Source organism: Canis lupus, chromosome X, assembly GCF_003254725.2.
Source record: "Canis lupus dingo isolate Sandy chromosome X, ASM325472v2, whole genome shotgun sequence".
In the NCBI taxonomy this organism is placed as follows: domain Eukaryota; kingdom Metazoa; phylum Chordata; class Mammalia; order Carnivora; family Canidae; genus Canis; species Canis lupus.
This window is the reverse complement of record NC_064281.1, coordinates 34,674,648-34,700,837: the sequence shown is the minus strand read 5'-3', so window position 1 is coordinate 34,700,837 and position 26,190 is coordinate 34,674,648. Positions and strand designations below refer to the sequence as shown.

At 58.3% G+C, this 26,190-nt stretch overlaps 1 protein-coding gene and 1 long non-coding RNA gene across 13 annotated transcripts in view; one reads left to right on the top strand and one right to left on the bottom strand.

Annotated features, from left to right (window-relative positions):
- The window catches only part of BCOR (BCL6 corepressor), a 114,281-nt gene that overhangs the window by 50,443 nt on the left and 37,648 nt on the right, over positions 1-26,190 (top strand). For 5 of the 12 annotated variants that reach the window (XM_035711856.2, XM_025468853.3, XM_035711855.2 and 2 more), the window contains exon 1: positions 20,099-20,362. The exons of 2 other annotated variants lie outside the window; for them this stretch is intronic. The gene's annotated coding sequence lies outside the window, so the exon portion shown is untranslated. Of the gene's footprint in view, positions 1-19,505; positions 19,585-20,097; positions 20,363-20,907; positions 21,176-26,190 lie in introns of those variants that run through there. 5 more of the 12 variants (XM_035711854.2, XM_035711847.2, XM_035711848.2 and 2 more) reach the window with 4 other exon arrangements.
- Positions 4,090-8,348, bottom strand: LOC118353692 (uncharacterized). The gene is made up of 3 exons (XR_004813010.2): positions 8,126-8,348; positions 6,124-6,187; positions 4,090-4,312 (listed from the first exon to the last, which is right to left on the bottom strand). It is a non-coding gene; the product is annotated as an uncharacterized LOC118353692 (long non-coding RNA).

Here is a 26,190-nt window from a genome sequence, read left to right as displayed (position 1 = left end):
TGTTCTTTTGTGTAGCATGTCTTTCATGGGGTGAACCCATGTCGCCCGTGCTGGCTTTGTATAAAAGAATCTTCCCAGGCAGCTGCCCACTCGAGGCAGGTAATGAAGACTGAGATTCCGGAGATCCCTCTGGCCTGTGGAATCCTTCGAGGAAATCTTGGAGAATCCCTTAGTAGAAGCAGTAGAGGGCCCACGGAGACGTGGGGGTGGGGGGGTAGGGGAGGGCTATTGTGGATGTTTTGCACAAATGACGTGCTAAGCATTGTGTTCGGTGCTGCAAGGGATAACAAAGTGGAAGACAGGAGGGAATGAAGGGAACACGAGGCTGGATCTAGAGAGATGGACCAGGTTATATAGAAGAGGGTCTTAAATGGCAAGAGGAGAAAAGAAAGTAGCTCTCCCTTGCCCGCCTCCTTGGAGGAGGGAGAGACTGAAGCTCTGGAGGGGCGTGACTCCTGCCTCCCTAACGCACATCCTCCAGGCCACCTGGGCTCTTCTGGGAGTCTCTGTTAGCTAAAGATTGGAAGGAGGTGAGGTCCTTGCCTTGGGGGAAGAGACATTTGGAGTTTCATTGTCCCAGGGTCTGCGAAGCTTTTCCAGTGTGTGTGTGTGTGTGTGGGGGGGAGCTTCATTCCTAGGGTGCTTGCTGCCAGATGGGCAGTTCTTGCTTCCACCTGCATGATGGCAGGGGTTAGAGGTTCAGAGAGAGGGAGGAGGCACCCCAGAGATTGAGATTGGCAGAGACACTTGAGAATCCCAGAATCCCAAATCCAGAGAGGATGAGTGACTCACCCAAGGTCACACACCCAGGGAGCCAGCTTTAGGAACCAGATCTCTTGTCCCCTCCATGGTTCTTTCCATTCCTGCATACCAACCCCTCACTTTATAAAGAGTCCAGTGTTGCCACCAAAAGAGTTGAATTCCCTCATTTTTGAAAGGTGCTATGAATTCAGTTCTATATTGTGGACCGGGGCAAAGATGTTGTGAGCAGGCATGACATTATAATTCATGTCCCATTTTTTCTATTTATCTTTGCTGGGTTTTGTGTATCTTTGGAAGCATCCTTAAATCATTATTGGAACAAAGTAGGGCAAAAAATAATAATATATAATTACAAATGAGGAATAGACAGTGTGATCCTATTAATTGCCTTCCCCGCAACCCTTATTCTTGGTATTTTCAGAATAATTAAAAGATTAGGCTTCCGTCAGTGGAGGTAGTGGGTTAACGCTGAACCCCAAACAGTCACATCACCTACTCTAGAAATGGCCCAGTGCCACCTGCCGCCTGCGACGCTCTCTGAGTAACACCAAGGGCTGTGCTCCAGTCTCTGAGTATTTACTCTCTTCAGAGGAGAAACTCTGGCAACGGCTGTAAAATAAACCCCAAAGCAGGGAAGAAGCCGACGAGAGGAAATACTCGGTGGTGCATTAATCATAGTCGTCAGCCCTAGAGCAGAGGACAGAGGCTGGATCGAGCAAAGACAGAACCTAAATTATCTTGGAGATTGATCTTCCCTCCTCTGCGCTCCCTGTGCCAGCGAGCAGGTCAGAGAGGTCCCCGTGCAGCCGCTGGCATTGAACCGGTGAGGGCACCCATGGACTGCCAGTGTGCTTTGTCAAAGAGCAGGGCAGGGATGACCACGCTCTGGAGCGGGGATCCTAGCAGAGTTTCCGCGCGCCCCGAATGGGGTCTCATCTTGGACAGCTACTCAAGAGAAGACATACCTCAGAAGGACCTGAGGGACCATTATGTCCTCAGGGGACATCCTTGGTGTGCCAGGATGCCGTGAAGGCCATTTCCTTCAGATCTGCATAAAGCACCCAATTGTGGTGAGCCTGTGCAATTGGCAGAGTAATGAAGCTGACCACAGGGGGCCCGAAAAGTCTGAAAGACTGCGTGGATAAAAGTTTGGGCTCTAGGAATCAGGTGATGAGTGCCCAGGCAAGTAGACTAGTTAATTATCCTCTCAAGTCTTAGTTTCTTCATCTGTGAAATGGGAATAATAGCACCTTTATTATAGGGTGGTTTTCTCTATGAAATGAGATTACTAGTGCATATAAAGTGTTTAGAACTGTGCCTGGCGGACACTAAGCTCTTAATAAACCCTAGCTATTGTTTCTTTTTTTAAAAAATATTTTATTTATTTACTCATGAGAGACACAGAGAGAGAGAGAGAGAGAGAGAGGCAGAGACACAGGCAGAGGGAGAAGCAGGCTCCGTGCAGGGAGCCCGACGCGGGACTCCATCCTGGGTCTCCAGGGTCAGGCCCTGGACCGAAGGTGTCGCTAAACCGCTGAGCCACCCGGGGCCGCCCCCTAGCTATTGTTTCTTGTAAGAGCTGGAAAAAGCTAGTGACCCTCTTCTCCCTAAATCTCAAGAACTGTCCAGCTTCAGAAGGGGTGTGTGTGGTGTTCTTCCTGGATCATCTTTTCCCCTGCTCTGGCTCCCCCGGTGCTAAGAGCAGAGTAGTGTTTATCAAAACTCAAGGCAGGTGGCTCAGCGGTTGGGCGCCTGCCTTAGGCTTAGGTCCTGATCCTGGGATCTGGGATCCAGTTCCACATCAGGCTCCCTGCGGGGACCCTGCTTCTCCCTCTGCCTATGTCTCTGCCTCTCTCTCTCTCTCTGTGTGTGTGTGTGTGTGTGTCTCTCATGAACAAATAAAATATTTTTTAAAAATTTAAAAAGAAAAAAAAAAACCTCAGAACAGGAGAAGGGAGGAAAAAAACAACAATGTTGCCCAGAAGTATGAAAGGGCAAGGTGGTTTATAATCTTGCCAAACACTGAGCTGTAATTTAGCCAAACAGAGCTAGGGAACCTGCTTGTTCTGGGGAGCAAGGCCTTCCCTTGAACTTGGTCCCGGACTTTTTCAAAGCTTAGCTGGGAAGAAGGCAACTCTTCATTCAGATGATAAACTCTTAGGTTCCCATGGTGAACACAACAGATCATCTGAGACCTGCTGATCCCAGAAAGAAACAAACTCCTTTTGTGATAGTTGCTGCTGTTGGCCAGTTGCCAGGACGACCCCAGAAGGACACGATTAGAGAAGCTATGTAGGATCTGATCCCAGAAATAGTTTAGGGTTTGGGGGAATGGTGCCTGTGTGTGGGAGGCGAACCGTCTACTTGGCTAGAAAGAGCTCAGATTCGGAGTCAGGTAGAAATCCCCTGTAGCCAAACTCGGCCAGATAAGCTGGTATTTTTGGAGGGCAATTGTAAGAGCTCCCGTTTCCCTGACTATAATGTGTGAATAGTAATACCTCACCCATAGGATTATTTGGGGGGCTTATGGGATGTACATACACAAACATATTGGAAATGCAGCCAATAAAGTAACTGCAAAGAGCAAAAGCCCTCAATAAACAGTTGCTATTTTTATCATGTAGGAATTATTCATTGTTAAAAAAGACCTGCTTTGCTACCAAGTGTGTCGCAGTGGCACAGTTACTGTTAGAAGTCAAATGGTGTGGAAATGAGAGTAGAACTCCAATTGCCTAAGGTCAAGTGTGACCAGAACCCACTCGTAAGGTTTCTGAAGGGTCTTGAGAAGAAAGCTAGTCACAATCTTTTGCCACCAAGTCAAGACCAGATGATTGGCAATAGGCAAGGTGCTCTAAGGAGGTTCTGGTTTTGGCTCTGGGTTTCTGGCTTGCTTTTGACTGTCCCTCACTCATCTCCTGAGGATAATAGTCTGTGGCTCTTAGCAAGGATACCAAGGATGTCCAAGGCCTTCCCCCCCAATGGGCACACCCAGGAACCTTGGCTTCTCTGGCAGAGACCTGTGGGTCTGCCCCCTGTGCTCCCATGGGGCCTCCCTTGGACGTTCCCAGACAATAATGGCTCTTCTGGATTCATCCTTCCCTTTTTCAAATTCTTCCAACAACTCAATCCTTGAGAGAACTACAGAGCCACTCCCAGCAGGCCCGGGGACCCTCTCCCCCACTTTTCCTTTAGCACACACCCACAATTGTCTTGCTCTCTTAAACACTCGGTTTCTTCTCTTGCTGTGATATAGGATATTGACTCAGTACCATCTTGCTGTGGAAGATGGGTCAGATGGGGGCTGACAGTGGCAGTACAGAGACCGGCTGGAATCATAATCTTTGGTTATTATTATTATTTTTTAAAGACGTTAGTTGTGGGCAGCCCTGGTGGCCCAGCGGTTTAGCACTGCCTTCGGCCCGGGGTGTGATCCTGGAGACCCGGGATCGAGTCCTGCGTCGAGCTCCCTGTGTGGAGCCTGCTTCTCCCTCTGCCTGTGTCTCTGCCTCTCTCTCTCTCTGTGTGTCTCTCATGTATAAATAAATAAAATCTTAAAAAAAAAAAAAGATGTTAGTTGTAAGTCATCTCTACATGCAACTTGGGGCTTGAACTCACAACCCAGAGATCAAGAATTGAATCTCTACTTAATGAGCCAGCCGGGCGCCCAATAATCATGGGCAAGTGAAGATCATGGCCTGGCCTAAAGTGGATGTGGGAGAATGGGAAGTAGGTTTATTGGACAGGACATTTGGAAGTAGAAACAGCCCTGCCACTAAAAGGTGAAGTGGGAGAGGAAGGAGATGCGACAAGAATGACCACTCCTCTTCCCCTCCCCCCCAGGATTCTGCTTTCAGTACTTGAGTGGCTGAGAGATTTTCCTCAACAGGGGAGGGAATTGGGACAAAGGGCAGGTTCCAAGCAAAGAGCCCATTTCCCCTTTTAAGGGAGAGTTTGTCCTGTTTATCATTCTTTCCCCAGCACCTGCCACAGGTCCTGGCATTTAGTGAATACCCGCACATATTGGTAGATTAATTCGTGATTTTAAAAATTCAGTTCTGGAGCACCTGAGTGGCTCTGTAGTTGAGCATCTGCCTTTGGCTCTGGTCTTCATCCTGGGGTCCTAGGATCACTCCTACATCAGGTTCCCCGCAGGGAGCCTGCTTCTCCCTCTGCCTATGTTTCTGCCTTCTTTGTGTCTCTCATGAATAAACAAATAAAATCTTTTTTAAAAAAGAATTCAGTTCTACACAGGCCTGGAGGCAGTGAAGAGAATGGCTGCGAACAGGAGATAGAACTGCATGGGTTTGAATCCCATCTCCAGCATTTTCTGAGTGACCTTGGGAATGTTTTGTAGCCTTTCTCAGTTTCCTCATCTGCAAAATGTGGATAAAGATTAATAGTCAATTTACATAAAGTGCTTACTAGAGGAGTACTGCCTGCACTATGCAAATGTTAGCTATTGTCATTATTAAACCGGACATAGATTGCCAAGTTGAGATGTCAGGTCTGCAGCTTGATATAGGGGGTGTGGAATGGTGGGGGTGGGGGGCTGGAATGTAAAAATCATCAGCAAATAGATGGTATTTAACGCCATGGGCTAGGATGCCTGGGTGGCTCAGCGGTTAAGCGTCTGCCTTTGGCTCAGGGCATGATCCCGGAGTCCAGGGAGTTCAGGGATCGAGTCCCACATCAGGCTTCCTGCATGGAGCCTGCTTCTCACTCTGCCTATGTCTCTGCCTCTCTCATGAATAAATAAATAAAATCTTAAAAAAAAAATAAAGCCATGGGCCTGGATCCTCCCCTCTCCCCCTCCCCCAATCTCATCCAGGCCCAAAGCAAGTAGTAAAGCATAGAGAAGAACCTATATAGAAGAACCTAGAAAGAAGGTCAGAGGCAGGATGGAAACCTGTGTCTGTGGCATCAGGAAAGCCAAGAGCAGTTTGAGGGGGTGTAGTCAGGGGTGTTGAGTGTTTCTGAGGCCAAAGGAAGGACTGGCAACAAGGAAGTGACCGGTGATTTTGAGGATCTTTGCAGAATGGCCAGGGAGGCTGGTGTAGTTTGACGAATGTGATACATGATGTATCTATATATAATGAAACTCCACCAACCTTGGCACAGATAAGGCCCATCTTCCCATGCTGCTAGAAAATGATCTGTGAGATGTAGTGATAATAGGCAAAACAGAAAACAGTTTATGCTATACCCATTTCTAAAAATAAAACGAAGGAGGAGGGCATGCACATGTACAAAGAAAATGGTAGTGATGGGGTGCTCCCCAGCAGTGTTGAAGATGTTTCCTGCACATAATAGAGACGTGTCTATATTCCCCCCTACTTTGTTTTTATCCAAAGTGTAACATACCCAAATTGTAGCATACTATACACACCACTTCCTTCTGCACCTTGTTTTTCTCGTTACAATAGACCTGAAGGAAAAAAAAAAAAAAAAAAAAGACCTGAAGGTTTCATTCTGTATCAGTTCACAGAGCAGATCTTAATTTTTAAAATAGCCACAGAATATTTCATCCTATGCACGTACCATCAATGTCATTACTGGACAAGTCGGTTGTTTCTCATCTAATGCTGTTACAGACAAAGCTACAATTTTCCCCAAATCATAGAATAACTTCAAAACTAGCTGATCTTGAGTGCACTGGAGGTAAGGAAATAGAAATGCCACATAGCTGTAGACACCTCTTTCAAGAAGTACAGCTGTGCAAGGGAACAGATAAATAGGGAGCCGGGGAAGGAGAGGTGGGGTCAAGGAAGGGCATTCTGAAGATGGGAGATGCTTCAAGGGAATGAATACAACAGGGTAATTCAATAAAGAGTGCATAGAGTTGGGGGAGGGGGCAGTCCGGAAGAGCCTCTGCTGTGATACTTTAGCAGGTGTAGGAGGATGACTTCAAATGGTATGACCCCTGATATGGGTGCTGTGGAAGCACCAGGATGGATGGATGGATGAATGGATAGATGGATAGATGGACTCAGGCCAAAAGAAAGGTTCTAGTCCAGCAGGGAAGCTACTATGTTTCACAGATCAGTTGCAATATTGTTAGAAAGTGGTTGATTCTGTTTCCTAGGTACAAAGATCTCCCAACTTCCCACTGGCCTGCCTTGCTGGTGGAGTTGGCTCACATTTCCAGTGGTTCCCTGGGTTTCCTCTAAGACATTAGCTGGGGAGAGCAGAGGATATTTTGCCTGAAATTTGTAATTTTCCCATAGGGATTAAATGACGTGCGTGCCCTGGAAGGCTTAAAAAAAAATCAGAAAGAAATAAATAAAAATCCCAAGAAGAATTTATATTCCTGATGGCTTTTCTGATGGTCTTGTAAATTGTATATTTAATCAAAGGCACTCGAATGTCTTTTTTTTTAACTATTGAAGAGCCATTTAAATGTCAACATAAGTGATTCCCTCCCAAATAGTGCTGTTTATACATTACTTCCCCTAATAGACCATAATGATTCATAAGGAGGCATTTCGCGCCTCCAAATTGTAGGCCTATTGAAATATAAATTAAGATGATAAATAATTTGACCTTACCTGAGAGTACTAAGTATTTACATGTGTCAAATACGAAATTACCCTGAATATCAGGGTCCCTAAAAGGCTTCCTCTCCTGGCTGAATTCAATAAATGACAAGGGTTTAGAAATTTCCTTTAGCGTGTGTAGGAAGGAGAGGGGCACACACACAAAAGAATGAACCCGGGGCCCCGGCCCTCCTCGCCCTCTAGACAGACTTCTCAGTCCGCCCGAGTGGGGGGAGCAGGGGAGCACGGACCCCCCCCCCCCCCCCCCGCCCCGGGAGTGGAAGGCGGGTGCCGGCCGCCCCCGCACGGTCCGCGCGGGCTGGCTCTCTCCGGCCTCCCGCAACGCCGCTGGAGTTTCTAAACATGGAGTTTGAGCAGGAACTTTGCCAGGCCGAGCTCGCCGCCCTCTCGGGTCTCCGCCGCGGGATTCGCCCAGCCGGCGGCGCCGCGCCGCCTCCCCACCCCCACGCCCTCGGGGACCCGCTGACCCGCCGGTCTCCAGCCCCGCGGAAGCGCTCCGCCGGCTTCAGACCCCGGGAAGGCGTGAGGCCTCCCGGGCTCAGCGCCCCCGCCCGCCCCTGCCCGGGCCCTGGAGGGTGGCAGCGGGGCGCCCTCGGTGGGGCCCGAGCCGAAGCTGCCCGCTGGGCCTGTTCGTCGGCCGCCGCCTGCGCTCGGGGCCCGGGTCTCGGCGAGTTCTCGGCTCCCCCGGCCGGGGCCGAGAAGCGGGGTCACCGGCGCAGCAGAGGGGTGCAGGTCGTGGCGGGCCGAGTTGGCCGCTCGCGCTGGGTTTTTGTTTTGTTTTGAAGCCGGGCGTGGGGGAGGGGCAGCACCTTGTCAATGAGAAATTTCCTGTTCGCGAGACTCCGCTTGCAGAGTTTCTGTCCTGCCCTTGAACTGACAAGTGGATCTCGGCAGCGCCGGCCCCCCGAGAGTCCATGCAGCCGCGCCGGGCGCACGCGGGGGTGGGGGCGGGGCACCCGCGCCGTGGCGCCGAGGCCCCCGGAGCCCGGCTGAGCGGGGCCGACGCCTGCCCTCCCGGTTCCCGGCGCACCCGTGAGTGCTGAGCCGAGCGGTGACTAATCTGCGGCTCCGGGCCTCTTGGCGCGCAGCCCGGGCTCGCCTCCCACCCCCTCTCCCCCCCCGCCGCCGCCGCCGCCGTCCTCCCGGCCCCGCTGCGCGGAGCTCCGCCAGGAGGATCGCGCGGGCCAGCGCCGCCGCCGCCGCCGCCACCGCGTTCCCGAGAGTGTGGGAAGCGGGTCGAGGTAGGCGGCTCGGAGCCGTCTCTCCAGTCGGCCTCCTACCACCCAGGCCCGAGTGTGCGTGTGTTTCCTTCCCCGTAAGCACTTTGATCAGCGTTTCCTCAGCGCCGCTGAGGAGCCAGGGCGAATCGGAGCTCTTAACCCCCTGCGTGCCGCCCCACGGTGGGCTCCGTGGGGAGGGCGCCGCGGGGAGGCCGGTTGGCACGGGGGCGATGAGTTTGTTTTGGCAAACCCGAGTCTGGAGGAGCCCAACCGGATCTGAGGAGCTTGCCCAAGCGCGGCAGGCTCTCTTGGGGAGAGCAGGCCGCGAGGCCCCGGGCGCCTCGTTAATGTTCAAGCCCGCCCCGGGGCCGCACAGTAACCCGACCTGCCCGGCGAGGCAAGGTGCGGGCGTGAGAGGCCCGGCAGGACGAAGCTTCTGGAGGGGATCGTGAGGCGCTGGGGTTACCCGCCTTCACGCACCCTGTACCCTGGCGCGTGGACCGCTCCCAGCCCGGGGTGGGGGCCCTGCGCTCCCCCGCGCACTCGGCTCCGGCCGCTGCTCCCTCCCTCCGCTAGCCAGGCCTCGCCGGGGAGTTAATGATTGATTTACTGGCTCCGCGCGGCCGGCGCCCTCCCAGCTATTTGTCCAAGCTGAGGAGTTGCTGGCGAGCGGCGCAAAGGCCAGGAGAGCGGGGGTCGCCCGGGATGGGAAGCCGCGCTGCAGACGGGAAGGAGTGGCCACTTGGGTAGCCCCAACTGAGCGGCTCTAGCCGTGTCCTGAGCGAGCCCGCTGGAGGCCCGGGCCGGGCGAAGGGAGCATTGGGAAGCGCCACACGTAAACGGGTTGGCAGCTGGTGATTAGGCCGCCCGGTTTTATGAGTCATAATGGGCCGCCCGCCTGGCCCACAACCTGCTCGCTGTGGACTCGGCGCGCTGGGGTCCAGGCGGTGCACCGTTCTGGGCCGCGCAGAGGGGGGACGATGCTCTGGGGGGCCTCGGCCGCCGAAGGCGTTGCGCAGGATTTCCTCTCATTTCTCGCAGAAGGCAACACAAACACCCTAAATCAAACCGCTCCGACAACCGAGGGCTGCACACAGACACATCAATAAGGATTTCGCCTCCCGCGTTCGAACGCACTGAAACACTTGTCCTATTTTTATGCAAATGACACCACACAAATAGATCTCGCAGGCCCGGGAGTGGGGCGAGAGGAGGAGGGGCGCCGCCGCCCCTGCCTGGGGGCTGTGAAGGGGGAGGGAGTCCCAACCCGCACCCTGGGGCCCACGCCGGCTCGGGAGCAGCGGGGCTGGTACTGGCCAGGCGGCCCGCCCCGCGCGGTGGCTCCCTGCCAGCGCCGCCAAGTCGGCCGCGTCCCCAGGCTGCCTGCAGAGGCGGATTAGGGAAGGAGTGAAGCGAGCCTGTGACTAATCGCGGGGCCTCGGACCGGAGCACCAAGGCCATGTGCGACTGACAGGATCGACACTAGCAGAGGACACGGCGACGCCTCGCTTAATTGCAGGCTTAAAAAATTGCCGCCTGAGCAGCTCCGGTGCGGAGAGCCAAGGCGTGCGCGCTGGGCTGGGGAGCACGCCAGGGGGGACCTGCGCTCTTGCCCAGGGGAGGGAGGTCTGGCGTTTCCTGGATCCAGGGACCCGGCCCAACCGTCCACGACTCTGCAGGGTCGCCCCACCCTTCAAGCGGGCCATGTGGCGGAGTCGGCCAGTAGAGTAAGATCCAGTTCCCAGGTCTAGGTTCCTGACCCTTACCCCCTGTGGAGCCCCCGCTTATCCCCCCTCCTTCTCGCCCTAGATCCTATAAAGGAGCCTGTACAGTTGGGGGTGAGAGATTCCAACAAACCCTTAATAGAAAAGCCACACACAAACCACTTTCTTCTCTTCCCTCCCCTTCCTTTTCCACCAGCTGATACAAAGCCCCGAATGACCAAAGGGAGGGAGAGAGGACAGTCAGGGCTGCAAGGATCGAGGTTACCGCGTGCCCCAAGACTCGGAGCTCACAGGCACGCACCCTAGGCTCTTCACCCCTGGTCACAGCCCCTCTGGCCCAGATCTCCTTCCTGGAGCGCCGAGGCCTCTCGGGGGAAAAGGGGGAAGCGTCGGCAGGCCGGCTGGCCTGTGTGTGTGAGGGGAGGGGGGAGGGGGGAAGGCGGGGTGGCGGGGAACCCAGCGAGAGAAGTTTCCACCACGCTCTGGTCGGCTGCTGCCAAAATCCCCGGGCCCCTCCCCGCCCGCACCGCCTTCCGTTGCCACCACAAGTTTGGTTTAACGAGAGCTCGGGACAAAAGCAAACGTTTTCTATAGACCTGGAAAACAAAGGGGAAAGAGACGCGCGGGGCCGCCGAGAAGCGGCTGCTAGCGTAATGGTGCCGGGCCGACAGCAGAGCATTAGAACTGCAAAAGCCGCGCGGGCGGGAGGAAGTGCGAGGCGGGAGGCGGGAGCGCGGGGAGGGCGGGCGGGGGAGGGGCGCTGCGCCATGTTTCCGTGTCACCCGCCGAGTCGCCGGCGCTGGGCTCGGCCGCCGGCTCCCGCCTGCCTCCGTAACAGCAGAAAGCGTGCGATTAGCAGCCAGACAGGCGGGGACTCCGGGCCCGCGGGGCCGCCGCACACGCCGCCCGCGGCCCGGGCCTGCGCCCCCCCGCCCGCCGGGTAATCATCCTCCTCGCTGCAGCGCTGTGTGCACTCTCATTAGAGCAGGGAGGCTTTTCTCTGCGCACTCGCTCGGCCCCCGCTGGCAAAACAACGCCTTCCCCGGCCGGGCCCTGGGCCAGGAGCCCGGGGAGGGCGGAACGGGGGAGGGGGGGTGAGGCAGGGCAAGCAGCGCGGGTCATCTGGGCCGCCCGATCTCCTCGGGGCACGGAGAAGATGCGGAGGGTCCATCCACCCTCCCCACGCGGAGTGGCAAAGTCTGAACCCCATACCAGTCCCTTCGGGGCGGGGGGGGGAGTGGTGGAGGAGGTGCCAGTGCCGCCATGACCTACTCTCGTCCCCCGCCGAAGGCTAGAGTCCGGGCCGAGGGGAGATGAGTGTGTCTGGTTTGGAGAGCGGGGGCGGACACCGGGAAGGCTCCCAAAACAGGTCTTGCCCCATCTGTTTCGCGAACGACCTCTTAAGGACAGAAGTCGGATCCCAGGGGTGGCGGCCCTTCGATCCCCCAGGAGCCCCGAGTCCCCAGGCTTCGAGCTTGGTCGCACAGAAGGGGTGGGAGATGGGGGCGGCCGAGACGCGGCTGCGCCTGGCCCAGAGCTTCGGAGCCCCGTGTTCTCCGCGATCTCTGCACACAACAGTAGGCAGCCTCTCCCGGCACCACGCGCCCAGCTGCAGGGCCCCGGGAGCAGGTGTTCCTGCCCGGCCGGAGTGGCGGCTCCGTGCCCCTCCCGTCCCAGCTGCGAGGCTGGGACTGGGGGCGGGGCGGGGTGGGGGGTGGCTCTTACGGCGGCCACCGAAGGAGGTCTCACTGGACCGCGAGAAGGGTCCTCCGGGCTTAATTGGGGATGTCCCGGGGCGAGGGAGGCCGCCTGGGGCCAGGAGGGATGTTGGGTGACGCGCGGCCAGCCCTCGTCTGGAACAACCCTGGGGGCCAGCAGAGGCCGCTCGGGGCGGCGCAAGGGCTTCCGGTCCCGGTGACTGCGGCGGCGGCAGCGGCGGCGGCGGCGGCGGCGGGGCGGCTGGGAAGTTCCCGGGGCGGCCGCGAGGAGCACCCTCCCCTGGCTGCAGCCTCCGCGCAGCTTTCGGAGCAGCGCCCTAGCAGCCTCCTGGCATCTGGCAGCCCCGCTCCCTGTCGGGAGCGGGGACGGGGGCTGCGGAGTGGTCCCGGCCCAGCCCCCAGCGCGGAGGGGGAGGCGGGGGCCGGGGACCCCGCGGGAGCTGCGGCGCGCCTCCCTGCCCCCTCTCCTCGCCGCCGCCGCCGCCGCCGCCGCCGCTGATATGGCGGGCACGTGAAGCGCAGCTCGGCGCCTCGGCGCCAGCTAGGGAGCGGCCTGCCCCGGCGGCTCAGCTTACCCGCGGGCCCAGGAACGCGGAACCGAGCCCGGTCGGGTCCCGCAGAGCCCGCGCCCCCGCCCCGGTCCCGGCTCGCTGCGGCCCCGCACCCCTCCCCGCCCGCGCCCGGCCTTGGGGCCGCGCCAGACGGCTCGCCCGAGGGGAACTCAGGCTGACTAATGGGACGCGTGTAGGCCTTACGTGAGGCCCGGCTGTCAGCGGATGCCCGCTCAGCTCGGCGCCTACGCCGCGGCCAGGCTTTTCGGGGAAGGGCGAGAGGAGGGGTTTCCCCGCTCGGCGGTTTCGGCTCCCCGGGGGACAATCCGGCCGCGGCCGGCCCCGGGCTTTAGGTCGCGCAGCCTGGCCCGGAGGGGGCAGACTCCGTGTGCATCCAGCGCCGAGGCGCGAACCCGGGATGGGGGGTGAAGTGGCTGGAGCCTTGGAGCTCTAAGCCGGAGGTGGGCACGGAGGCTCAGCCACTCGGCCTGGGGCGCCCGCCCTGATGTTGGCGATCTGGAGCCCGTGCCCTGGATGGGGAGAGGGGCAGTTTACAGGCCACCCCCCCCCCCCGGGCTTGGAGTTCAATACCGAAACCTCCCTAAACAAATACGAAATCTTCCGAAAACCCCTTTTTAATATATTTGTGCGGGAGGGTGGGTGGGGAGGATTTTTATCAAACTCCCAGAGAGTGCGGTGGGGCTGAGAGTTCTCGGGTTCTGGGGTGCATGATACCTTTTCCTTCCTTTACAGGGGCCTGCAAAAACCAGCAGAGTTTCTTATTATTTCGCATTAACAACCACGTAGTGTTGACATAGTTATATGACCCTCCCAAATATAACTAGCTGTTTAGTTTCAACACGCGAACGCGATGGAGAAACACAAACACTGGTCAGCAACTAAGAGAAGAAAACCCGGCTGCAAGCTTGGGGTTGGATGCAGGATAAATCCAACTCACGCATCCTTGGTTTTATTCAACCTAATTACACTAGTAATCCTGCCCCCCCTCACGAGAAAGCCTGAAACCCTGTAGTCAAGGTGCGACTTTTCCTGGGGAGCCCCACGGATCAAGAAGGGGTTGCTGGTGTAGAGGAGGTGGGTTTTAAATGTCACTTCCAAATGAAAATGCTTTCCCTCGGCCTTTTTCTTTCTTGCCTTTTTTTTTTTTTTGATGCAGTTTTCGAAAGGAGCATTTTTGCGAGATAAGAAGTGACCGATCAAAATCGCTGAGGGGAGGTTGTAAGCAGCCGCTTTGCCCCAGCTTAGCGTTATCTTATCTTTCACACTTGCATGGCGGAAAAAAAATTGGCTTATCTTTATCCCCACCCCCTTCTCGCCTTAATTGCTAAAAAACACTGGTGTGTTAAACGGGGAGGAAGGAGGTCTCTGGATTGTCAGTGGAAAAGGAAGATTCAAAATGTGGGCGCTTGGGAGGGGGGACAAGGGTGACAGGATTTATTCTTTCTCCCAAGCCTTTCTAGTACTACGAAGAGGGTCCAGTCTGGGATGGAAGGCTTCGATGGCCAGATTAAAAAAAAAAAAATTCTGGGGATGGCCTTGGGCTTGTGGCTTTCCCTAGGCCTTGCTTTCTTGGTGCTGCGTTTACCAATTTCTCCTTCCCTTCTTGTCTCAAAAGCCGGCGGTGGGTCTTGGGTTGAGGCCTCTCACTCTGCCTTCATTCCTCCTCCCCATATACATCCCCCTTTTGGGGAGGGGGATGCAAGACTGGGATGCACGGCCTGCTGGAAATCATTAAAATATATGCGAGTGTCTGCAAACACACACTTTTAAATCATGGCGTTTCCCCTCCACGCTGGTATATTTAAACTCCAGAGCGAGCTGGATCTCCTCCCTCTCTCTCAGTCGTTTGTCTGTGTCACCGACAGGCCGCTAATGGCCGGGCTTCCAGGCGCTGTGCATTATGCATTAGCCTCCTCCCTCCGCCGCACACAGAAGGTTCTGTCAGGCCTCGCAACACAAACCACCCTGCGCCCCCCTCCCCCCGCACTCCCAGCCAGGGGTTGCGCGGCTGCTAACGCACTGGGGTCGCAGAGACCGGGAGGGGCCCCCTCCGGGCGAGAGCAGAGCAGAGTGGGCCGGAGGGGGAATGGGAGAGGGTAAAAAAGTGCCATGCATTAGGCCAAGTGGAATCCCCAGCCTTGCGCTGGCCCCCAGCTTTGCTCCTGGCTGACCTTCCCGAGGCAACCACCCGCGCCACTCACCTCTGCGCCCGACTTTGCGGGGGGCCTCAGAGATTTTCAGAGACCAATGAGCGCCGCACTTCCATTTGCTGGGCGGTACTCCCTTTCTGCCCTGAGGGAGGGGCTGGTGGAGCCTTCCTGATCCCACCAGTCCCCAGGTGGTGCCCTCGAAGGGGCTTGGGCTCCCTGTGATGCGTTTCCGCTGATGACCCCCGGGAGTGGAGGAAGGAAGCTGGATACAGACTGGCTGGAGAGGAAAGCCAGCCTGCCGGGTCCCCAAGGGAAGAGTTGGTGGTTCTCCCCCACCCTGCTCCCCACTCCGTGGTTCCCACTCACTGCCCCCAGCCCGGTAAAATAGGAGCCGGAGGCCCCTTGCTAGGTAAGCAGCCAGGGCGGGACGGGTCGTCCAGGTTTATCTGCAGGAGCATCTGGTCCAGCAAGGCACCATTGAAGGCGCTTAAGCTGGGGCCAGGTGGAGCTCGAGCCAAGGTTTCCCTGAAGCCGCCAGTATTTATGCGCAATAAGCCGACACCCATCTACCCAGGGAAACCCTCAGTGTAAACTAAAGGGCAGCTCACTCGCGGATGCCTCGGTTTGAGCTCAGAGCCTGACACTAATAGAGCCCCGACCAGAAATTCCAAGAGACAGTTGGTGCTATCACGTTGGGCCTGCCTCTTGGACCCTCCTCCCCCAAAGGCCCAATAACCCCTCAAAGGCTAGGCAGAAAAAACAGCCGTCTTCAACCTGGCCACCGACCCCTAAATCTAGCAGACTTCTGCCATGGAAAGCAGTTACCTTTAGATGTTTCTGGATGACTGAAATCCCTGGAAGGAGGATGCCCCTGGGTTGGAGGGGATAGGCTAATGAATCTTCTCAGGGCAGCTGGGTAAGCCCAGAATTCTTTTACAAAGTAACCAGGGAAGACTATTAGTATGGGTGTCGGTGTGGTGTGTTGTTTAAAATAGTTACCATTAAGGGGCTAGCTCACACCATATGAAGTAAAAATACATTATCTGTGATCACCCAGATCCCACCTATTACAATAATCAGTGGTATAAATGGGAGAACAGCCTCTGAAGAGCCTCACCAGGGGTCTACAGAGCTTTATGCTTTAGATCATACACATATGTTACAAATGAACTGCACCCACAATGCTGGAACCCCAGAGTTCACCCAGTTCCAGGTAAGGACCTCACCGGGGGATGCGGGGCCTTTCTCCAGGCCTCAGGGGGGTGGTTGAAGGGACCCTGGCAGGTCTTGCACTATCGGCCTGGGCCAAAAAGGGTGGCCAGGCTCCAGGCCTGCTCTCTGAGGCACCAACCTGCTTACATCGTTGCAGAACCAGGATAGAATCTGCAAGCAGAGAAGTGCCTGAGAGCCTGAGGTTGAGCCATCTGTTCTGAGACCCTTCCGAGGGGACAAGAGGTGGGTGGGAGAGGGGTGGCTCCACACCTCTCCTTTCTGAGCCCATTTCTTTCTTTCTCCACTGCTCGTGCTGCCTCCCCTCCCTTGCTCACTCACTGCCTCTCTCCGCCTCCTCCTCTGCTTTCATTGAAATCCTTCCCTTGCTGAGTGCTGGGTAGAGCGGCCTGACCCCCAGGTCAGCTCCTGGGGGACTCCTGGGAGGGCAGGGGGAGGAGGAAGCCCAGGAAGGCCCTGGCTTCCCTAATACTCTGCAGGCCCCGAGGTGTCCCCCAAGCTCCTGGAGCCCATTCCTGAATGGAGACACAGGATGGGACTGCCCTGTGTGAGCTTTCTTCTCCTCCTCCCTGGACCGATTCCAACTAACCGGGCCAATAGGTGTAAACTCCCAACCCTCCCCTGCCTTAGAGCACCTCCAGAAAATCTCACATTTTAATTCCCAGTGAGTCACGAACCACCCTCCCCACACACACACTCATGCCTCTTAGGACTCCCTTAATAAGATATTTTTAAAATCCCACAGAGTTGGAAAATGTATCCCTCAGAGATGGAAGCGAAACCCTTTAATCCCACCAGCCCGCACGGGGATACCAGGGAGGCCAGGCTCCTTAAAAAAAAAAGTCGGGGTGGGGGGGGGTGAACGCTGCAAATTACGTCAAAGGCAAATTTACTGGCCTGTTTGTCTCCAGCATCAAATTTCTCCCACAGTCAGCCCTCCTCTCGGCCCCCTCGCATTTACAGCACCGCACCCCCCCCCCCAATTCATTTTAACTCTGGGACTTTTAAAGTTAGACAAACAGGCCCCTTTGTCAGCAGCCCCAGGAGGCCGCAGGATTCTGAGAGGCAGCAGGCTCCGTGTCTCGCTTAGTTCCTGGATTTTCCAAAAGTTCTGGACGGTTACATGCAACTCTTAACTCCGGGAAAAGCCTATGCCTGGGGGGAGAGTTGGGGAGGCATGGGAAGGGGAGAGAAGGTGGCCGGGCACGGTGCCAGGGTCTCTGCGGCAGCCTAACCCAGCCGGAAGAGCCTGGCACAGCTCCACACTCACTCAGGCCAGCTCTCCTGCGTGGCCCACAGTGGCACGGCGGCCTCCTCGCCTGGAACCACGTTCAGAGAGTTTCTCCACAAATACCCAACTTCAGCCTTCCTGGTTATTTTAGACTTGTTTTGAATAAAAGGAGTCGCTTCAAAAAGAAATGTTGCTACAACACACAACCAGAGGCCCTTTCTCCAGCTGTGTCTGTAACTCGCATGCGTTCAGTCTAATAACTTTTAATGTCTGGCCCTAAAATGTCTTTATAAAAAATAGCTTTACAGCATAATAGTCCAGGTGTCTTTCTGCTTGTTACCGGAGATTAAAAAAATGTGTGGGTTAGCTTTCAGAGACATCCACCTCCAGAAAAACCGGGAAGAAAAAGGCGTGCATTCCATTATGCCGGCGCGGGTCCTGGAAGTGGTGGCAGCCCGGCAGGGCCGGGCACTGTTCTCGGGGGGCACTTGCCTGCCTGTCTTTTACATCAGTTGTTACAAGCAGCTCTGGAGCATGAAGATTTAATTCTGCCCGAAGTTTCGGGTTTCAAACGGTAGAGATGTTTCACTTCTGCTTTGAAAAGGGCTGTTTTTATAACTATGTACTGAGAACTAAAACAGAATAAATAACATCGCACCTAACACCGGTCCCGCAGTCAGTATTAAGTCTAATTTTTAAAAGGGCTCTGCTAGCTAGAGCTGATTTTGGCCTTGACCTTGACTTCGTAATCAACTTGAGATGCTTTTGATTATTTTTGGCATGGAGACACTCCAGGATATTTTAAAACTTTCCGTGTGGATTTACAAGCTACCTCCATTTCGGATTGATGTTCTCATCGAGCCTGCACCATCTTGTCCTTAGGCAGAAAGAGACTTCCCCCACCCCCAGCATAAAAAGACTCTAGCGAAGAGCCGAGTCGGATCACCTTTTGCCGCGAGGTCCGGGCCCGCGGTCTGGGTGCGGCTAGGCCGGAACACCCCTCCCCCACTCCCACCCCTTCCCGCCAGCTTCACGAACTGGGGCTTCACCGCTCGCCCCAGAGGCTCTGCGCTCCGGGGAGGCCGGAACCTCGCCTCCCCGCCTCCCCCTCCCGCCCGCCGGCCCCCGCCCTCCCCCCGCGGCCAGCGCCGCGCCGGGTGCGCTGGAGAAGCTCAATACGTGTCAATTGAATTGAACTGCTGCGGGCGCAGGCTGTACGCCGCCGCCGAGCACCGATCAGCACGACGTTACCGAGTGGAAATTTATGGGGCGAACGGTGTAAGCCAAAAGTTGCTCCCTGCCAAGGAAAATAAAACGCGGGAGATAATCTCTCGAGGCCGGGGTGAGGGGCCAGGACGGAGCCTCCAACCAGCTGAGGTGCAGACTATGAAATGCCTGTGACCGGGGAGAAATCCTGGCGGATCTCCGCTCCCCTGCCGCCCCCACCCCCGCTTCCTTGTGCCCCACTGACTGCCTTCCCCAACCCCCGCCCCACGTCTCTCCAAACAATTCCCACACAATTGAGACGTCCGGGGAACTCGGGTGCGGAGTTCGGGCAGAACGGCCACCGGGGCCCGGCGCGGTGTTTCCAGGTAGCTCTGGACGCCGAATCGGGCAAGGGCTCCTCCAGAAGGAGGGGGCGACTGTGGGCGAGGGTGGGCGCCGACGCGCACCCGCCAGGCTCTGCTGGGTCTCGGAGGGGACGCGCGAGCGGGAGAGCGCAGCGCTGGTGACGAGAGGAGGCAGCGGCGGCAGCCGCTGGGGTTTGACAGCTTTGGCTGCGCTGAGTGCGAGGCGCTTTATGGTAATTGCGGTCCTCCACTGGCCTTCTGGGTAGCGAGGGGAGTCTCGGCGCGCGGCTGGGAGAGCCGCCCCCGCCGCCCCCCATCCCCTCTGCTCGGGATCAGCGGGCCGCCCTCGCCGCCGCCGCCCGAGCCGGTCTCTGGCTCGTCCAGGACGCGCGCCCGGGCCGGGTGTGCGCAGCCAACTCGGTCCGAGCGGGGGAGGGGAGGGCGAGGGGCGAGGGGGAGAGCCACCCAAGTGGTCCGGGGCTCCGGACCCAGAGAGGCGAGACGCGCCTGGCCGGGAATCGATGACGGCTGGGGAAACTCGGGCAGACCTTTCCCGGGGAATCACCCCTCCGCAACCCCACCGCCGAGGCGCCGCAGCGGAGGGTGAGCGGAGGCTGGGGGAGCTCAAACTTGCGAGAGCTGGAGGCGGCGGCGGCGGCGGCGGGCGGGCGGCTGTCGCCCGAGCGCTGCGCCTGCGGGGGGAGGGGAGGCGGCTGCTGGGAGGGAGGGAGGGAGGGAGGGCGGGCGGGCGGGCGGAGGGAGGGGGAGGAGGAAGAGGAGGGAACCGGGGAGGGGGACGCGTTGGGATCGCGGCGTGCGGCGGCAGACGGAGCCCGGGCTCCCAGCGGCAAGGTGAGGCAGAGCTACGCTCCTCGCTGAACGCGGGCCGAGCTCGGCGGCTGCGGGGGAGACGCGCCGGAGCCCAGACCGCGACCGAGAGCGGGAGCGAGGCGGGCGGCGGCGGCGGCGGCGGCGGAGGGGGAGCCCGCGAGCCGCCGGGCGGGGAGCCCAAGCCGCGCTGTCGCCGCGCAGGGACGACTTGGCCAACACACTCTCTCTCACACACGCACACACACACACACACACACACTCACACACTCACATACACCCAACCCGAGCGGGCGCTCGCGGCGATCCGTCAACATGGCGCTGGGGCTCCTGCCGGAGCGCGGGCGGCAGCAGCGGCGGCGCGGGAGCTGCTGAGCCCGGTCGAACCCGGCCCAGCCCCGGGAGCCCGGAGGATCGCGCGGGGCCGTCGCCACCTGCCCGGAGGCTTTGAGCCCGCCCCGCCCCGCCCCGCCCCCACCCGGCCCAGAGCCCACCCCTCGGCGGGGCCGACCCCGAGGGCAGCCGGCTGGCAGCAGACGGCGAGGGAGACGAGCGAGCGCGGCGCCGCGAGCGGGCTGCGGGCAGCCGGGGACGGCAAACTTTGCTGCTCGCCGCGCTTCCCCGGCTCGGCTCCTTCTCCGCTCGCTAACGTCGCCTCCCGACTTTCCTCCGACCCCGCACACCTCTCCCCACCCAGCCATCCGCCCCTTGCTCCTCCTCGCCGCCTCGACTCTGCTCGGGGGTAAAACTTCAAAGCGCCGGATCGCAGGCTCCCTGCTCACTCCCCGGCCGGGGATTTCAGGTCAGTGCTCCGAACACCTTTCCCCGGGGAGGCCGCGCGGGCGGGCGGGCGGGCGCGCCGCGGGCTGCAGTCGGCCCCCTCCCTCGGGGCCCCCGCCCGCTGCTGGTTGCTCCTCCGACACTCTCGCGTACCCCGTGGAGCTCGAAGCTTTCGCCTCGCGCTTCCCTTTGGCTGCTTGGCTCGCTTTCGTTTTTATCTCCTAGCTGTAAGTTATTAAAAATGCAGCCAGCCTAAGCGGCCCCGCGTGGGCACCGGGGAGGGAGGGGCGCGGCGAGGGGACCTGCCGCTTCCCCGGGGGCTGGGAGGAGACCAGGGAGTTCGCGGAGTGGAAGTTTGCAGCCTGTGTGTGCCTGTGTGCGCGGGAGCGCGGTCGCCGGCGAGCGCCGCGAGTCGGGCGCGGGAGGGGGGGGCAGCTGGGCTGGAAGCTGGGAAGCTCGGCTCGGCGTTAGCTCGCGAGCAGGAAGGGGAGGGCGGCGGGTTCCCGTCTGCTTTCTTTTTCGACTCGGGAAAGAACTGTAAAAACCCCCAGCCACCGCCGCCTCGTCTCGCCTCTCCAGGGGCCGGTCGTTCCTCCTAGTGGAACGACGGCGTGTGCGTGCGCGAGGGTGTGTGGCGGGCGCCCCGGGCCGAGCCGAGCTCGACCTGCCGCCGCCGCCGCGCAACTCGAGAGGGGAGTCCCGGGTTTTTTCTTGGCTTGCCCCAAAGCGCGAATCACGTGGATTAAAAAAAAAAAGGAAAGAAAAGAAACTACTAGGAAATCGAGCCGAGCTGAGCCGAGCGAGGGGGTTCCGACTCGGCCCGTCCGCCCGCCAGGTCAGACGCTTTGTTTTTTAAATGTTCTTCTGAAATTATAATCCGCGACTCCCTCCCACCCCCACGCCCTCTCCGACGTTGCGGGGTAGGTTTTAAGTTGTGAGCCCCCGGGGGCGGGGGGTAGATTGGGCGGGGGCGGCGGCGGGAAGGGTGGGCTCGGGCGGGGGTGGGGGGGCGAGACCTGGGTCCTCCACCCGGCAGCGGGGAGTCTAGTGGGGAAGCTGGTTGGGCGTGTGCGTGTTTGCGGCCGGAGGAAGTTGGTCCCACTCGGAGGGCGTGCGGCGCAGAGGCTGAGGGCGAAGAGGAACTTGCGCACCCGGGGCGCGATCCTCGCCGAGGCGGGGAGGGCGAGGCGCCGCCACCGCGCCGCGGGGCTCGCGCTCGGAGCGGGCGGGCCGCTGCGCCGCAGAGCCTCCGCCAACTCGGGGGCTCAGGGCGGCGGCGACGTGCGCCTGCTGTTTACCAAGCAAGCCCTGGGGCGCCGTGTGCGGAGCAGGGCGGCTCAAGGCACGCGTGGTCCCGGCGGGCTTCCCGCCGCTCGCACTTTCCAGTGGGCACTTCCCCGGGTCCCTGTGACGGCGGGTTCTGGCCGCGTGTAGGCCGAGGCCGGGCGAGGCTTAATTTGCCGTTAATGAATCTTTTCCAGAAAGTCGCGATCTCCAGCTAGAGGCTGTGAGTGCCTGCGCGCGAGGGCGCGCGCCGCCGGCGTCTGAAGGGTGGGGGTTGGGGGAATTGAAGAGCGAAGGAAGGGGGGAGGGTTATGTGTATTTAAAAACAAACCTTAAAAAGAAACCAGCGCGCTTCAAATAGGTATTCACACAGACTCCCTGTGTCTAGACCAGACAGCTCAGGGTTTTAGCTGTTTTTTTTTTCCTTTTCTCTTTTTTCTTATCTTTTTTTTTTTTTTCTTTTAAGAGAAGGCTAGGGGAGGGGAGTAGTGGTATTTGGGGGTAAGGGTAGCTTCTTGTCGAAAAATCCTTAAAAACGGCCTGGAAGTGAAAACAGGGAGGAAATGGCCCACCCCAGAAGGTAGTGGGTGGCGAACGCAGACAGAGTTGGGTATTTCTAGCCATCTGACACTTCCTGTGGCACTGGAAACGGACACCGCGGGTCGAAATCAATCCTTACGAGGTGTTGGATTCGGTTTTGCCAAAGGAATTGCTTGTGTGTAAGGCATTTTAATTGTCGGCTTCGGAGACTTCTGTACGTGGGCACTTGGAGAATACGTTCGCTTCTCGACCCTTCCCACTCCACCCCCGACCTGTTATCTGGTCTGGGCTTTGCAGTGTCGGTTCGCGTGTTTATTTGGGGCACGATTTCACCGCGTGGAGGAACGGGAGGGGAGGATGGCGGTGATTAATATGCCGTCCAGGTTTAATGCGAGGCTGGCCTTCAGCGTGCGGGTATCCGCCGCCCCTCGCCGGGATTGCCTGGGGTAGTTAGGGGAGCGCGCGGGTTCGGGCGCCAGGCGCTCGGCAGGCAGGTCGGGGCTGGGGCTCGCACGGCCCCAGCGCTGTCCTTTGAGGCGCTGTCACCAGTAGGTGACTGAGAGTTAATTAGGAAGTGTTCTCCGGATCAATGGGCCGCACAGCTCATTAGCGATTCTCCCTAGCCCTTTGCAGGGCCGGCCGGGCCTCTGCCTCCCACACAGGCCGGAGCCCCGCGGCCCGGGCTTCGGAGAGCGCGGCTGGGAAGTGGGGAGGGACCGGCAGCAAGGGGTGGGGAGAGGCGAGTGTAACTTCGCCGGGCTGCGCGTTGCGTGCGGCGCCGCGAGGCCCGCGCAGCCCGCTCTTTCTTCCTGGTCTCGGTCGCCTCGACTGTGTCTTTAACTCGCTCCTGCTCGCGTCGCTGCCTGGCTGCTCCTCCCCGCCTCCCTCGCCTATCTCTTGTTCTCTAAGCACGACGCCTGTGCTCCCCGCCCAGTTTGGGATTAGACAAGATAAAAATAGGACTGCCCAGCGCGCAGAGCTGTGACTGCCCCGGCAGCCGGGCTGGCGGGAGCGCCGGGGGCCGAGGCCAGGGCCGGCGAGAACCCGCGGTGCGCTCGGGGCGGCCCGCGCCCGTCGGCTCCCACCCCCACCCCGCAGGCGCGGTCACGCTCCCCGGGTTCTGTCCGCCGGGAACCGTGCGAGCAGGGGGACCTGTGCAGGGTCTCCGTGCTCTCGCGGGTGTTGTTGGTGTGCCTGTGATAGATCGGTCTAGACAGGCATGCAGGCTCCCTCCCGGCTGAAGGACGGGAAAGGGGGGGGCGGGCCGCGGAGGCGGCGGCAGACTCCCGTGAGCAGCGAGTGAGCGAGCAAGCCTGCGGGCCCTGTGAGCGGGGTGGAGGGAAGGCAGTGAGGATTTCTCTTAACCCTTTAAAGGCAATGGGGGAGTGTGATGGGGGAGGGGACAAAGATCCTAGTAGAAATTCCTGAAGGCAGACTAGCCCCCCCCCCCCCCGGAGGGGGAGGCGGGGCAGGAGTTTAGGCCTAAGGTTTTCCTTTCTCTTCTGTGCTTGCACGCTCACATCCTGGTGCATTGGACTCGATTCTTCGACAAACCAAATGCAGCTGCTAGGTGATCTACTTTGACCTAGGACTTTTCAACGGGGAGGGAGGCGTGAACACCCAGTGTGCACCCTCACTTAAGGAACTGAGTTTGGGAGATTAAGATCTAGACCTCCCAGAGAGAATTCATGTGGACGGTCTAGTAATGGGAAGGTCGGCTCAGAGGCTCAGAGCCGTAGTGGGGTGGGGCCTCTGACCAAGACTGCTGCAGATGGAAGACTTGAGGCTGAAATGTCAGGCCAGGGTATACAGGTATGCGTGGGAGACAGCAAAGAGGTCTTTGAGTTGTCTGTATAAATAGATGCACTTTAACCATGAACTTGTGGGGAGTTACAATCAGATATGTGCAAGGGGACAGCTGCTAAATAGGAGTTGGCTAGGGATGTGTGCAAGATTGATCATTCGCATTCACGTATGTGAGGTCGACATTGAATCTCCAAATTTAACATAACTTCGCAGGTGGTGGTCTAGTTCTTTCTAGAGGTTGAAATTGGTGGGTGGGTTCCCCTATATATAAATAAATCATTAGTTAATACACCTCTGTCTCCTTCCCCATCCTTTTCCTTTTAGGGTTTGTGGTCCAGGGGATCCTCTGGTTATATTTAAACTGCAAACCCATATTGGTCTAGCCTGGGAATGGGCCACACATTACTGGCAACGCAAGAATGTAAGTAGTGGGGAGGTGTAGGAGCTAGACCGGAATGCTCAGATTAAGATGTGCGCCTGCATGACATGTGCTGAGACAAATCAAGACACTTGGGCTCTGATGCCCACATGGAACAAGAGATACATAAGAGATAAAGAACTGGCCGAGAGGAATGTAAACACGGATATGCAAATACAGAGACCTATAGTGATATTCTAAGAGAAAATCCCAGACTTTGTTGAGCTGGAAACTGGGGCAGAATTTCTGTAAATGCCTACCAGAGACAAAAGCCCATTTAAAGGTGTGAAGAGGGTCACTTGGAAACACAAAAAGCATTCATATGTATACATCCATGCTTAGATACACGAGCTGAATGACAAAAACTCCTCCACGCCAGACGTAGACTCTCCGCCTTCCTGCCGAGTGAGAGCCACATGGGCACATGTGGCTGTGGGCCATACCAACACGTTCGTGCACGCACTCACAGGGAACTCCTGTGTGGTAGGCTGGAAGGAAACTGAGGGCAAAGCGGCCTAGCTAAGGGCGGATGGCCCTCACTAATATTACTTCTGGTTATAGTTTTCTTTCCTTCTGGGGCAGGGGAAGAGGGTACGTGTGGGAGCAGGTAAGAGGATCTCTAAGAGATGTTGAATTCTTGACCTTGAGTGGATGGATGGTGGAGGAAAAGGAGTAGCTTTTGGCTTTGGATCAGGAGGAATGGGAATGGATGGTGGCACTGCTCTGGAGTCCTGTTTGGCTAATGTGGCTGTCAGCCTGGTGGATTGATAAAGATAGAACCGAAAGAAGTGCGAAGTTCGCCCCCCGGGAGGAATAAAGAGGAGGTACGCTTTCATTTTGGTATGCTTTAATTTTTTTTTTTTTTTCCTGGAGGAGACCTTGCGGGAACGGCCTGTGTAGGGTGGATTAGTAGGCGCCTGTGTGACCCCAGACGCTCACGTAAACTAGGCTAGGGTTTGGTTTGCCCGCGGCGTCGATTTGCCGCGGTTCCTCTTTGTCTGAGCCCAGCCGGGAATTCCAGCTTTTATTGGGAAGACCGCACTCGGGTGGAGCCCGCGCCGGGTCGGGCGGGGCAGGGCTGGGCCGCGCGGGCTGGGCGGGAGGCCTGCAGGCCGCAGTGCCGCCCGAACTCCAGGACGGTCCTCGGGAGCGCACGGCAGCCCTGACAATGCCACCTTGGTGGTTTCCTCGAGGGCGCGGGGCCCGGCCGGGCTGGCCAGGCGCGGCGCGGCGCGGCGGGGCGGGGCGGAGGACCTCGAGGGTCCGCTTCGGCCGACGAGTCCTCCCCCTCCCCCCGCGGTCCCCACCCCTCCCCCCGCCAGCCCGAGGCCGAAGCGAACTCAGAAGGCCCTTTGTTAGGCCCCAGGGTCACACCCGTGCCCTGGGGGCCGCGGAGGGGCGGGGAGCCGTGCTCTCGGCGAGAAAGGACCTTCTCCTTGCTTGGAGGCTTCGGCGGTCGGCTCACACGGTTCGGGGAGGGGAGGCCGGGGCCGGCCAAGGCCCGCCCCAGCTGCTCTGCCCGAGTGCTTGGCCCGCAGGATTCCGTCTGTTTGCAAAGCAGGCTGCGCTGCTGGGGCCTAGGTGGCGGCGGCGGGGTTGAGAAGCTGCAGGGGCCGGAGAGGACGGCCTCCCCGCGCGCCCCGGGTGGTAGCCAAGCCGCCTTGGTGCTGAGTTCTTGGCAGGAGACTCCTCCTCCCGCTCCCCCCTCCCACCAGCCCGGCTCGACGGCTTTTTTGCTGGTTGCCCCTAACGTATCCCTCTGGAAGGGATATCTGACTTTGTGTTGCATGGGAATTAATGAA